This window comes from Astatotilapia calliptera, chromosome 22 (assembly GCF_900246225.1).
Source record: "Astatotilapia calliptera chromosome 22, fAstCal1.2, whole genome shotgun sequence".
Classification (NCBI taxonomy): domain Eukaryota; kingdom Metazoa; phylum Chordata; class Actinopteri; order Cichliformes; family Cichlidae; genus Astatotilapia; species Astatotilapia calliptera.
Window position 1 is genome coordinate 32,362,469 of NC_039322.1, and position 13,035 is coordinate 32,375,503.

Here is a 13,035-nt window from a genome sequence, read left to right on the forward strand (position 1 = left end):
TCTGGTACTTTAACGTATTAGTTATTGTTCTTACTGTCTTGGAGCAACTATCACGACATAACTTACTCCTAGATTAATAAAGTATTATGGTTCTGATTTGAACTTTGTCTGATCTATTAAGTTCAGGCATAAGGCAGGCTACGTCTTAGGTCCTAGACAGTAACACACTTTCAACAGGGGGAAATGTGGAGTTATACACAGTGGGGATCATGCCGGGACACACACACACACAGAAAAGCTGAAAAAAGTCACTTTTAGGGGCAATTGCAGTTTTAAGACAGAAATGCAGTTTTAAGTGCACTGAATACAATAAAAATGAAGTTTCTCAATGGCAACAGCATCCCCAATATACTGGTGTGTGAGTTGACAACCATCCACAATTGTTACACATGTAAACTTACACACACACATATACACACAATCCAAGCCACTATTTAATCAACAAAACTAAATTAATTTGGGGTAGTCATTGCAGTAATTGTCAATTTAGTGTTATGCATGATTTCTAAATTCTACATCTGAGGGGCTCCCAGCAGGCACAGTGGAGTGGGTCAGCTGCCACCGACTGGGTGACATGACCACTACACTGAATAATCTCTCTCTTTTTGCTATCTTTTCAGGAGTCCCGAGGTGCTGCACCCCACCCAGCGGAAGTGTCAAAGCAGGAGGGCTGGAGGTGCAGACGACCAGGGCATGTCCAATGGGAGTGCCCACGGATGGAGGAAGGACAGGTTTTCTGTGTCGCAAGCCCTCCAACATCATCCCGAGCCTGAGAGTGACATACAGGGAGTGCAGAATTATTAGGCAAGTTGTATTTTTGAGGAATAATTTTATTATTGAACAACAACCATGTTCTCAATGAACCCAAAAAACTCATTAATATCAAAGCTGAATGTTTTTGGAAGTAGTTTTTAGTTTGTTTTTAGTTTTAGCTATTTTAGGGGGATATCTGTGTGTGCAGGTGACTATTACTGTGCATAATTATTAGGCAACTTAACAAAAAACAAATATATACCCATTTCAATTATTTATTTTTACCAGTGAAACCAATATAACATCTCCACATTCACAAATATACATTTCTGACATTCAAAAACAAAACAAAAACAAATCAGCGACCAATATAGCCACCTTTCTTTGCAAGGACACTCAAAAGCCTGCCATCCATGGATTCTGTCAGTGTTTTGATCTGTTCACCATCAACATTGCGTGCAGCAGCAACCACAGCCTCCCAGACACTGTTCAGAGAGGTGTACTGTTTTCCCTCCTTGTAAATCTCACATTTGATGATGGACCACAGGTTCTCAATGGGGTTCAGATCAGGTGAACAAGGAGGCCATGTCATTAGTTTTTCTTCTTTTCAGAATCAGAATCGTGTTTATTGGCCAAGTATATGTGCAGACACATACAGGGAATTTGGTTCCGGTAGATGGTGGCTCTCAAGCACAGCAATGTAAATCTCTCTCACTCACTCACTCACTCACTCACACACACACACACACACACACACACACACACACACACACGTGTCTATATATACACATTACACATACATACACAAAGCTGTGTAAACCATCTATAAATAACGAATCTAAACGTATATACATAAAATACAGAAATGAATGAGGTGGAATGAATACTACAAAATGTACATAAGGTGCAGTTGCAGTCTGGCAGTGGGAGCAGTGTGACAGGTCAACTGTTAAGAAGGGAGATGGCGAGGGGAAAGAAACTGTTCCTGTGTCGGGTGGTCCTGGTCTGCAGGCTTCTGTACCGTCTGCCAGAGGGCAGCAGATCAAAAAGTCTGTGTGCAGGGTGTGAGGGGTCTGTGATGATTTTCCCTGCCCGTTTCCTGGTTCTTGAGAGGTACAGATCCTGGATGGAGGGCAGGGGGGCGCTGATGATCCTTTCTGCTGCCCGTACAGTCCGCTGCAGTCTGCTCCTGTCCTGTTTAGTGGCTGCTCCATACCAGACTGTGATGGAGGAGCACAGGACAGACTCAATGACCGCAGTGTAGAACTGGATCAGCAGCTCCTGTGGAAGACTGTACTTCCCCAGTTGTCTCAGGAAGTACATCCTCTGCTGGGTCTTTTTGAGGATGGAGTTGATGTTGGTCTCCCACTTCAGGTCCTGGGAGATGGTTGTACCCAGGAACTTGAAGGTCTTCACAGTTGACACAGGGCTGTCTGATATGGTGAGGGGGAGCAGAGTTGAGGGATGTCTCCTGAAGTCCACTGTCATCTCTACAGTCTTAAGAGTGTTCAGCTCCAGATTGTGCTGACTGCACCAGAGTACCAGCCGCTCAACTTCCTGCCGGTATGCAGACTCATCACCATCTTGAATGAGGCCAATGACAGTGGTGTCATCTGGAAACTTTAGGAGTTTGACAGCCGAGTTCTTGGAGGTGCAGTCGTTAGTGTAGAGGGAGAACAGTAGTGGTGAGAGGACACATCCTTGAGGGGCACCAATACTGAGGGACCGGGTTTCAGAGGTGATCTCCCCCAGCCTCACTTGTTGCTTTCTGTCTGTCAGGAAGCTAGTGATCCACTGACAGGTAGCTGGTGACACGCTGAGCTGGGAGAGTTTGGAGGAAAGAAGTTCAGGCACAATGGTGTTAAAAGCCGAACTAAAGTCCACAAACAGGACCCTGGCATAAGTTCCCGGGCGGTCAAGGTGTTGCAGGATGTAATGCAGCCCCATGTTCACTGCATCATCCACCGACCTGTTTGCCCGGTAGGCAAACTGCAGAGGGTCCAGCTAGTGGCCTGTAATGTCTTTCAGATGGGCTAACACCAGTCGTTCGAAGGATTTCATGACCACAGACGTCAAGGCGACAGGTCTGTAGTCATTCAGTCCTGTGATGGTGGGTTTCTTGGGAACAGGGATGATGGTGGAGCGTTTGAAGCAGGAGGGAACTTCACACAGCTCCAGGGATCTGTTGAAGATGCGAGTAAAGATGGGAGCCAGCTGTTCAGCACAGGTTTTGAGGCAGGAGGGTGAGACGCCATCTGGTCCGGGGGCTTTCCTGGGCTTCTGTTTCTGGAATAGTCGTCTCACATCCTGAGTGTGTATTCTTAGTTTCATGGAGGAGGAAAGGGGGGTGAGAGGTGTGGTGGAGGTCGTTGAGTCTGGGTTGGGGAGGGGCAGGGAGAAGGGGGGGAGAGGTGGAAGGTGTGTTGGGGGTCAATGTCTGAAGCAATGTCCCTGGGGAGGGGAGGGTGGGGCGTGGGAGTCTGTCCGTCTCAAACCTGCAATAGAAAGTGTTTAACTCGTTGGCCAGGTCTTTGTTTGCTTCAATAGTGGGTGGGGGGGCGTCTGTAGCTGGTGATTTCCTGCAGGCCCCTCCACACTGACGCAGGGTCGTTGGCTGAGAGCCGTTCTTCCAGCTTCTGGGAGTAGATCCTTTTAGCTGCTTTGATCTCCTTGGTCAGTGTGTTCCTGGCTTGCTTGTACAGGACCCTGTCACCACTTCTGTAGGCGTCCTCCTTGGCCTTACGAAGATGTTGGAGTTTAGGAGTGAACCATGGTTTATTGTTGTTGTATGTGCAAAAGGTCTTTGTTGGCACACACACGTCTTCACAGAAACTGATGTATGATGTCACAGTGTCCGTGAGCTCATCTAGGTTCTCAGATGCAGCTTCAAAAACAGTCCAATCAGTGGAGTCAAAACAGTCCTGCAATTCCTGCTTTGCTGCGTTAGTCCACTTCTTCACAGTTTTGACTACAGGCTTGGCACGTTTGACTTTTTGCCTATAAACTGGAATAAGATGGACCATGCAGTGATCAGAATGTCCCAAAGCTGCCCGGGGCACAGAGCAATAGGCATCTTTTAGAGTGGTGTAGCAGTGATCCAGTATGATGATGTCCCTGGTGGGGCAGTCTATATGCTGTCTGTATTTAGGGAGTTCGTAGTTTAGGTTTGCTCTGTTAAAATCCCCAAGAATAATTGTAAAGGAATCCGGGAATTTCCTCTCCAGGGTAGTAATCTGGTCAGCCAGCTCGCACAGTGCGTTGTTCACGTTGGCCTGTGGAGGGATGTAAACTCCGACCAGCATGAAGGAAGAAAACTCCCGCGGTGAATAAAAAGGTTTACAGTTGATGAAAAAACTTTCCAAGTGTGGGCTGCAGTGTTTCTGTAACACTGTGACATCAGTACACCAACCTTCATTAATGTAGAAGCAGACTCCACCACCCTTTGTTTTCCCTGAGAGCTCTGTTTCGCGGTCCGCCCGGTGAAGTTGGAAGCCCGGCAGATTTAAGACAGCGTCTGGGACTCGCTCACTGAGCCAGGTTTCAGTGAAGCAGAGGGCAGCAGAGCGTGCAAAGTCCTTGTTAGTCCGGTTTAAGAGCAGTAATTCGTCGACTTTGTTTGGAAGAGAGCGGAGATTCGCGAGGTGAATGGAGGGGAGTGCCGTGCGGAATCCTCGCCGACGTAGTTTCACCAGCGCACCGGTGCGACTCCCCCGTCTACGTCTTCTCCAGGAGCCAGAGAGCTGCTGCGCCTCCAACTAAAATCTCCAAAAAACTTTCCGGGTTTGTGAAAAATGGATAAGAACTATAGTGAGATGACTGCCTGATGTTAAGCAGTTGATCTCTGGAGAAAGTGATGTGGTCTGAGTGACCAAAAGCGCAGAAAATAAACAAAAACAAGAAAAGTGCGAGAGAGCGCAGTACCGAGGCTGCCATCCGCGGCGCCATCTTGAACATCTTATACCCTTTCTTGCCAGCCATGCTGTGGAGTACTTGGACGCGTGTGATGGAGCATTGTCCTGCATGAAAATCACGTTTTTCTTGAAGGATGCAGCCTTCTTCCTGTACCACTGCTTGAAGAAGGTGTCTTCCAGAAACTGGCAGTAGGACTGGGAGTTGAGCTTGACTCCATCCTCAACCCGAAAAGGCCCCACAAGCTCATCTTTGATGATACCAGCCCAAACCAGTACTCCACCTCCACCTTGCTGGCGTCTGAGTCAGACTGGAGCTCTCTGCCCTTTACCAATCCAGCCACAGGCCCATCCATCTGGCCCATCAAGACTCACTCTCATTTCATCAGTCCATAAAACCTTAGAAAAACCAGTCTTGAGATATTTCTGGGCCCAGTCTTGACATTTCAGCTTGTGTGTCTTGTTCAGTGGTGGTCGTCTTTCAGCCTTTCTTACCTTGGCCATGTCTCTGAGTATTGCACACCTTGTGCTTTTGGGCACTCCAGTGATGTTGCAGCTCTGAAATATGGCCAAACTGGTGGCAAGTGGCATCTTGGCAGCTGCACGCTTGACTTTTCTCAGTTCATGGGCAGTTATTTTGCGCCTTGGTTTTTCCACACGCTTCTTGCGACCTTGTTGACTATTTTGAAGGAAAAGCTTGATTGTTCGATGATCACGCTTCAGAAGCTTTGCAATTTTGAGACTGCTGCATCCCTCTGCAAGATATCTCACTATTTTTGACTTTTCTGAGCCTGTCAAGTCCTTCTTTTGACCCATTTTGCCAAAGGAAAGGACGTTGCCTAATAATTATGCACACCTGATATAGGGTGTTGATGTCATTAGACCACACCCCTTCTCATTACAGAGATGCACATCACCTAATATGCTTAATTGGTAGTAGGCTTTCGAGCCTATACAGCTTGGAGTAAGACAACATGCATGAAGAGGATGATGTGGACAGAATACTCATTTGCCTAATAATTCTGCACTCCCTGTATAGTGTACAGATAAGGTTCCAAGGGATTGTATGCTAGCCTATGGTGTATTCAGGCAGCACAGATGTTGTTAGAGGCATAAGTGGCAGGTACAATGATGCAAAAAGATAATGATACAAAAAGGCATGGCAAACAGCTTTAAAAGGTGAACTATGAAGGCCAATTATACCCCAGACTCCAGAGGGTTAAATTCTGTATGACATCACTAGTTTCTATCAGAGAAATCACTGCAATAACTGCAGGTTCCAGTCATTGCACATGGTAAAATTATTTCTTTGGCTTTCTGTGTCATGGTCAGGTGTGTGGAGAATGGGGAGAGAGGACCAAAAGAAAAATGCAGGAAGGCGCCAGCAAGGCCAGAAGCAGCGAGACCAAAAGCAGCGAGGCCAAAAGCAGTGAGGCCAGTGGCAGCAACGACTCTCATCTGGAGGCTGGCTGCGAGGCCAACGATGCTCCACTGTGGACTGTCGGAGGTGATGGATATCCTCGCCACAGCGTGGCTTGGTAGGTTGCTGGTGGTGTAGTGTCGCTGGTGGCGTGGCTTGGTGCAGACCTCTGGCTTAGACGAAGCAGCAGGAGCAGGGCAAACAAGTGGACAAACCGCTGGCAGAGATGCAGCAGAGCCAGCTGGTGCAGAAACCACTGGTGGAGAAACCACTGGTGGAGATGAAGCAGGGCCCGCAGTTGCGGAAACCTCTGGCGGGGGCTACACAGAGCTTGCACCTGGCTCTTGATGCTGTGCCTGAAGCTCATGTTGAGCTGGGAACTGGGAACCAGTACAGGTGGAGGAACTGGCCGAACCCCTCCATCCCCACCTGAGGAACAGGTACGGGTGCAGTAATGGGTTGGGTCCTGGCCGACCTCACCCTAGGAGCAGGGACAGGTGCAGGAGCTAGCTGGACCCCAGCTATCCTCGGTGTGTGTGCAGGAGCCTGCAAGATGCCAGCCACCCAACCTGAGGAACTGGTACGGTTGTGGGGACACACTAACCCCTAGTCGCTCTAGAACAGGGATAGGGACTGACTGGGTCCTAGAAACCCTCACTTGAGGAACTAGGTGCAGGGGAAGGCAGGGTCTAGGCTGCACTGGGAGATCCATTTTAGAAGGATAAATGTCCTTAATGAGAGCATCAAAGGATGGAACAATATTTATGGAAGCAGGTTGAAAATGAACAGTCCGCTGATAGTCACAGCAATAAACAGTCTTAGATCTTGCTGGGCTGTATATTGCACAGCAGCCCTCAGCTTATGGTGAGAGGGAAGAAAAAAAATCAGTCTCACTCAACCCCTACTACTGTGGCGTCAGGAACTTAGCCTTCTCTTGTCGGAGATGGGGGAAAGACTGAATGACAGTGCCTCCGCCACATGGATACGGGAGGCAGAGCTGCTCAGTCCCATCGAGGCAGAAGAGGCGGTGGGTGAGGTGGCCGGCGGACAAACAAGGAGCAGAGAGGCGGACAAGCAAGGAGTGGGGAGGTGGGGCAGCGGTGTAGCTGAAGTTCAGCGAAAGACACCCACTCTCCACTGCGGCGGTTTGAGAGCAGGTGAAATTCGAGCGTGCAGAGAAAATACAACTAAACACAATGCACACAGACATAATGTTATCATAATTAAACAGGAAACATATGTTTGAAACTAAACAGTGACAAAAGTGCAAACTGAAAACACTGGGTCAGTGACCCAGGAACCCTGACATTCTGTTACAATGTACATCGGCCCCAGATAAGCGGAAGAAAATGAATGGATGGGTGCATGGACATAACCGTTGGTGAAACAAACCACTGTAGTACATATAGTAATAGTAAAAGTGATAATCCTCTAGTTGCAGAACCTGTTGTATACCTAGTGAACTTTCACCACTGTAGAATATAGAACATCAGGCAGTAGATTTGCTGTCTGTGCATCCTATGTTTTTAATGTGGCTTATGCAGGATGCCCATCATTGTGTAAAATGCTGCTTATTTCCAGTGTTATGCCAGAACTTCTTAATATGCTGACTAACTTTTGAAACTCCAACATTAAACCCTAAGGTGAATTATAAATAATTCAATAAGGAATTGAACATGATTTATTGATGTACAATATTCAATTTGAGGTATTTGGTGTCTGTCTCTGTCTTACTGTGGCAGGGAGATCTGATCTAGCCCTCCAGTTTTGTTCACTGCCCGCCCCTTACTTTAGTGTTCCCGGTTGACAGGTTTGTTTTAATAGCTCTTGAATTAGCATAACAAACATTTTTCACCACAAAATTCAGATCAGTGGGTTGTTCAGTAGGTTGTTCAGTTGGTCATTCTGCAGGTCATCCTGTCAATTGTGGGCTGAGGGGGTGTGGTTGAGTGGATTCCCATTCATTTCCTATGGTGGTCCTATGGGGAACACCACAGATGTAACAAGGTTGATTAAAACACTCAAAGTTCAATGAAAGAGGTGATCATCACCTTTATATGTTCAAGTGCATAGTGTGGAGGATGTGATCTGAGGCAATCAGATGTAAAACACAATATTTTAAGTTGTAAATTGGTCAGATTTGACACAAACGCAACAGAAAGGTAGAGGGAATGAAACACATGATGTTTAGCAGTAATGCATGGCAGAGGGCAAGGTATAACATGCACAAGCACCACATTGAGTGAGAAACTCATGAAAGGGTCTGGTTAGCCAGGAGTAGAGCAGCAGAGTGGGTCGATGGCCGCCCGAGGCAAGGAGAGTGGAGAGAAACTGAAATAAGACGTGAGGACAAACTACATCTAAAATTAAGAAGGAAGGCCTTTTATAGGCGCATGGCTGATCTATGACAGAAGTGAGACAGATAATTTGCGATACGGCTGAGAGTTTGCAAAGGAGACAGTAGAGATAAGAGGGCAGAGAGGCTTGCCTTAAGGCTTGGGCCGCTGGAGGCCAGTCTGCCGGAAAAGTGAGAAGGATAAGAGTTGCAAACACAGGAGAGAAGAGCCTGTATTAAGGCTTGGGGCCGCTAATGGCCGACAGAGAACAGAGAGCCTGCGAATGACTGAATGCTGTAAGATAAGAAAGAGAGGAGCCTTTCTCAAGGCTCAGGGCTGGTGATGGCCAACAGACCAGAAAGCCTGCAAAGGCTAAAACCTGGCTGACTGGAGAGAGCACAGAGACTGTACAGCTGAGAGCTGGCAGAGCAGGAGAAAGGAGGGAGACTTTCATACCACAATCAGCTTTATGCCAACATGCCAGGAGTTTTAGACTTTATATGTTCAAGGGACTAGATCAGGGGTAGGCAATTCCAGGCCTCGAGGGCCGGTGTCCTGCAGGTTTTATATCTCACCGTGGGTCAACACACCTGAATCACATGATTAGTTCGTTACCAGGCCTCTGGAGAACTGCAGGACATGTTGAGGAGCTAATTTAGCCATTTAAATCAGCTGTGTTGGTCCAAGGACACATCTAAAACCTGCAGATACACCGGCCCCCGAGGCCTGGAGTTGCCCACCCCTGGACTAGATAGAGAGAGCATATTTCTCCTGTATTGGCTTCCCTTCATTGGCTTCCTGTTAAATCCAGAATTGAATTCAAAATCCTGCTCCTCACATACAAGGCCCCATCTTATCTTAATGACCTTGTAGTACCATATCACCCTATTAGAGCACTTCGCTCTCGCTCTGCAGGCCTACTTGTTGTTCCTAGAGTATTTAAAAGTAGAATGGGAGGCAGAGCCTTCAGTTTTCAGGCCCCTATTCTGTGGAACCAGCTTCCAGTTTGGATTCAGGAGACAGACACTATCTCTACTTTCAAGATTAGGCTTAAAACTTTCCTTTTTGCTAAAGCATACAGTTAGGGCTGGACCAGGTGACCCTGAATCCTCCCTGTTATACTGCCGCGGGGATTCCCATGATGCATTGAGCTTTTCCTTTCCAGTCACCTTTCTCACTCACTATGTGTCAATAGACCTCCCTGCATTGAACCTGTTATTAATTTCTCTCTCTCTTCCACAGCATGTCTTTATCCTGTCTTCCTTCGCTCACTCCAACCAATCACAGCAGATGGCCCTGCCTGCCCTTCCTGAGCCTGGTTCTGCCGGAGGTTTCTTCCTGTTAAAAGGGAGTTTTTCCTTCCCACTGTCGCCAAAGTGCTTGCTCATAGGGGTCATGTGATTGTTGGGTTTTTCTCTGTATGGATTATTGTACAATCTACTGTACAATATAAAGCGCCTTGAGGCGACTGCTGTTGTGAATTGAATTGAACTTTAGAATATTAAGCCTCTTAAGCTGGCTTTTGATGCACTGTAAGACTGAATAGTAACAATTTGATGTATTAAATTAGTTACAACTTAAATACCTGTTATAAGTTCATACGCCTTTATTTTTTTGAGTAGTTTGAAGAAGTTTGTTTTTCCAAGTTATCAGTACTTGAATATATTGGTTAGTTTCTGACATTGCCCTCAAATAATTTGAGTCGACACTGACATCGCATACATGCCTACGTAGGTATGTGCCTACGTGCGCCACCTGTTTCTTCATGAGGTGCTGGAACCATCTTGGATTCCTTGCTTCCAGTGCGAATGGCCGCTCATTATTCCAAAAAAACTTGTGGAACATTAATATCCAAACAGAAATAAAATCATTTTTTGCTGCCTTTGACGCTGTACAAAGGAGGACGTGCTATGGCATGTTACAGACTTTTGAACTGGAACAGCTAATGCTCTGCACTTGGCTAGCTGCCTTTACCACTATTGCAGCAATTTTGTCTTCAGGAGCGCTTTTTTGGTAAGTTTTATTTTTTCTGAAACAGTATTTCTCGCATTTAAGATTTACATGCATGACATGAGTCATTTTATCCATGTTACCTAATGTAAACAAAGGTTCCAGTGTATGGTCTTGGTGGCAGTGGCCCCAAAGTGTGTTTTGTATGAATAATGCTAATAAGCTCACATTTAGTATAACACATTATTAGTCCCAGCAGAGGTGCGCACTGCTCATACTTTTCTAAGCTCCTACTATTTTAAAAGAAGGATTTAGAAGGCACTTCTGAAGTGCTAAACAGACTTGCAGATTATAAACTGCCTTGTGGATAAATTGTTGAATCAATGTGCAGTGCTACGCTGCTTCACACTTGGCGCATACCTGGATATCGACTCTGGCTAACCTGTTAGGCTAACTGGTGGAACTTGAAACCTATGTTCAGTTCTCTGGAATTGTTGGTGCGTTTCTAGTAATATTTGGACATATTGAAACTGGGGCATCAAAATTGTAGGCGCAGGATGATATTTACAAAAGCAGTGATTAATCATTACATAATTACATTTACCATTAATTAGGCGGAAGAACTTAGTTTGCATTGCAAATAGTTTTGTATACTAAGTTGAAATGTAGAATCTTCTGAACTGTAAAATTGTTGTGCCTGGTCTATTTTAGGTTAACTTGAGGGTGAATCCATCAATAATATATATACCAAACAGTTTTTTTCCCTTTTATTTTATTCTGAACCCCAGTGTACATTAATGAAAGACCCAGAATTTTGACTTTATTTTTTATTTTTGCTTTCTTATGTTATGTTGAAATGAAGTGAAGTACTTGTGTTATTAGTTACGGCTTAGTTGAGTTCTGGGCTAGTTATGTTTCATCCATGTCTCCTTGGGTATGTCTCTTCTCTGTTCTCTGTGTAGTCTGCCTTGTCTTCTTTGTTTTACTTGCCAGGGCAGAAGTAAAGTTTCTGCCTAATTTCCCAAGGGGTGAAGATGCTGTTGCCTTGACCAGCTAAGACTACAGATTATGGACGAAGTCAAGAAAAGTGAAAAGAATTACGTCCTGATTACAATGATGTTGATGCACACCACTTTGGCTTTGTGACGCAAAGAGATCATCAGCGTTGACCTAACAGTAGGTCAGATCATGCATTGCTGGCCTGCTCTGACCTAACAGTAGGTCAGATCATGCATTGCTGGCCTGCTCTGAAATTGGAGTCCCAGGTAAGAATGTATATAGATGTGTCTAACAAGATGTATTTTATATTGACTTCTGTTATCTGGCTTGTCTGAACAAATTATCCCTTGGTAGTGTGAGGATTTTGATGTATTTTGCAAAGATTTGTAGACTAATTGAAACTTGTAAATGTAAATTTATCCGGTGTGTTCAGATCTGTACATAATTCCACAGGATTACAAACCTCTACCTGAAGAACCACTTTTATGCTGTGTTGCACCAATATGCTCCAGAGCTTATTCAGAAAGACAGATGCTCGCACAGGAAAGGTGTCTGATGTTCGGTCTCAGCTCTTCAGAAGCTATAATCTCCAGGTTAGTGGGGTTTTGGCTTGTTTTTGAGCTTTTTGATTTAATCTGATCAATTTTTCATACATTTTCCATACATCACTGTACAAATTGAACCCCCCCAAAAAACAAAAAACAAACAAAAAAAAAAAACAGAACTCCTACTGCCTTTCTGTAGTTATTGCCACGAAGAGGTTTCTGAGCTAGGAATAATCCAGAAATGTGACTTATATAGATGAAACTAACAGAAATAGGAATGCACTAACATATAGTCATTTTGTTTTCTGAAGATGATGCAGTCGGATGAATCAGATATTAGTGAAGCGCCTTATGATTGCCAATTCCAGCAATGCAACATTCTTCTGCCCTGAGAGGATTGTAGTTTTGGTTGAGGGTAACACTGAGGTTGGTGCGTTTCTAGTAATTTTGGACTGACTTACACCCTGCATCAAAGCTACCCAAAACATCTGTCCAACACATTTGACTTTATTCAGAAAGTTTCGGTAGGTCTGGAGGATGGGGGGTTGAAGCCCAAAGTGCTGAGTCTCAAAAATGACCTTTTAGCAGCAGAGGCTCCTACGCAGTCCTCAAGTGCTTGTTAAAGCAAATAATTCAGTTTGTCATTTTTCCAAGTCTGGATAGGTTTAAAAAAAGAGAATAGAATAAAGAAAATGTTGGCTTTTGCAGACTCTGCATGTTTGGCTTTTAGATAATCAAAGTAAAAGGGGAAGGTCATTTTTTTCCCCCATCAGCACTTGTGTTTTAGTTGGTTGTGATTCTGTATTTTAGTCACATAACTGTTAATCCATACAGAAAATAAAGGACAATCTCACTACTATTCTAGCTTCTAGGTGGGGATCTTAAACGTCACTTAAGGAATGTTCCTCCTGAACTACTCATAACTGACATAAGGCACTAAGGAGATTATAAGCCTTTGTTTTATATGTTTCTAAAGAAGTATTTTTCTATTTAAGGTTTTATTGCTCTGTTGTTGAGAGCATGATTGCACTCTACAAAGGTGCATATTGGTTTCAGCAGTAACCCTTTGCTGTTTTTTTCAAAATCATAGCATTGGCATATTAAAATGTTACCAGTAATATTTC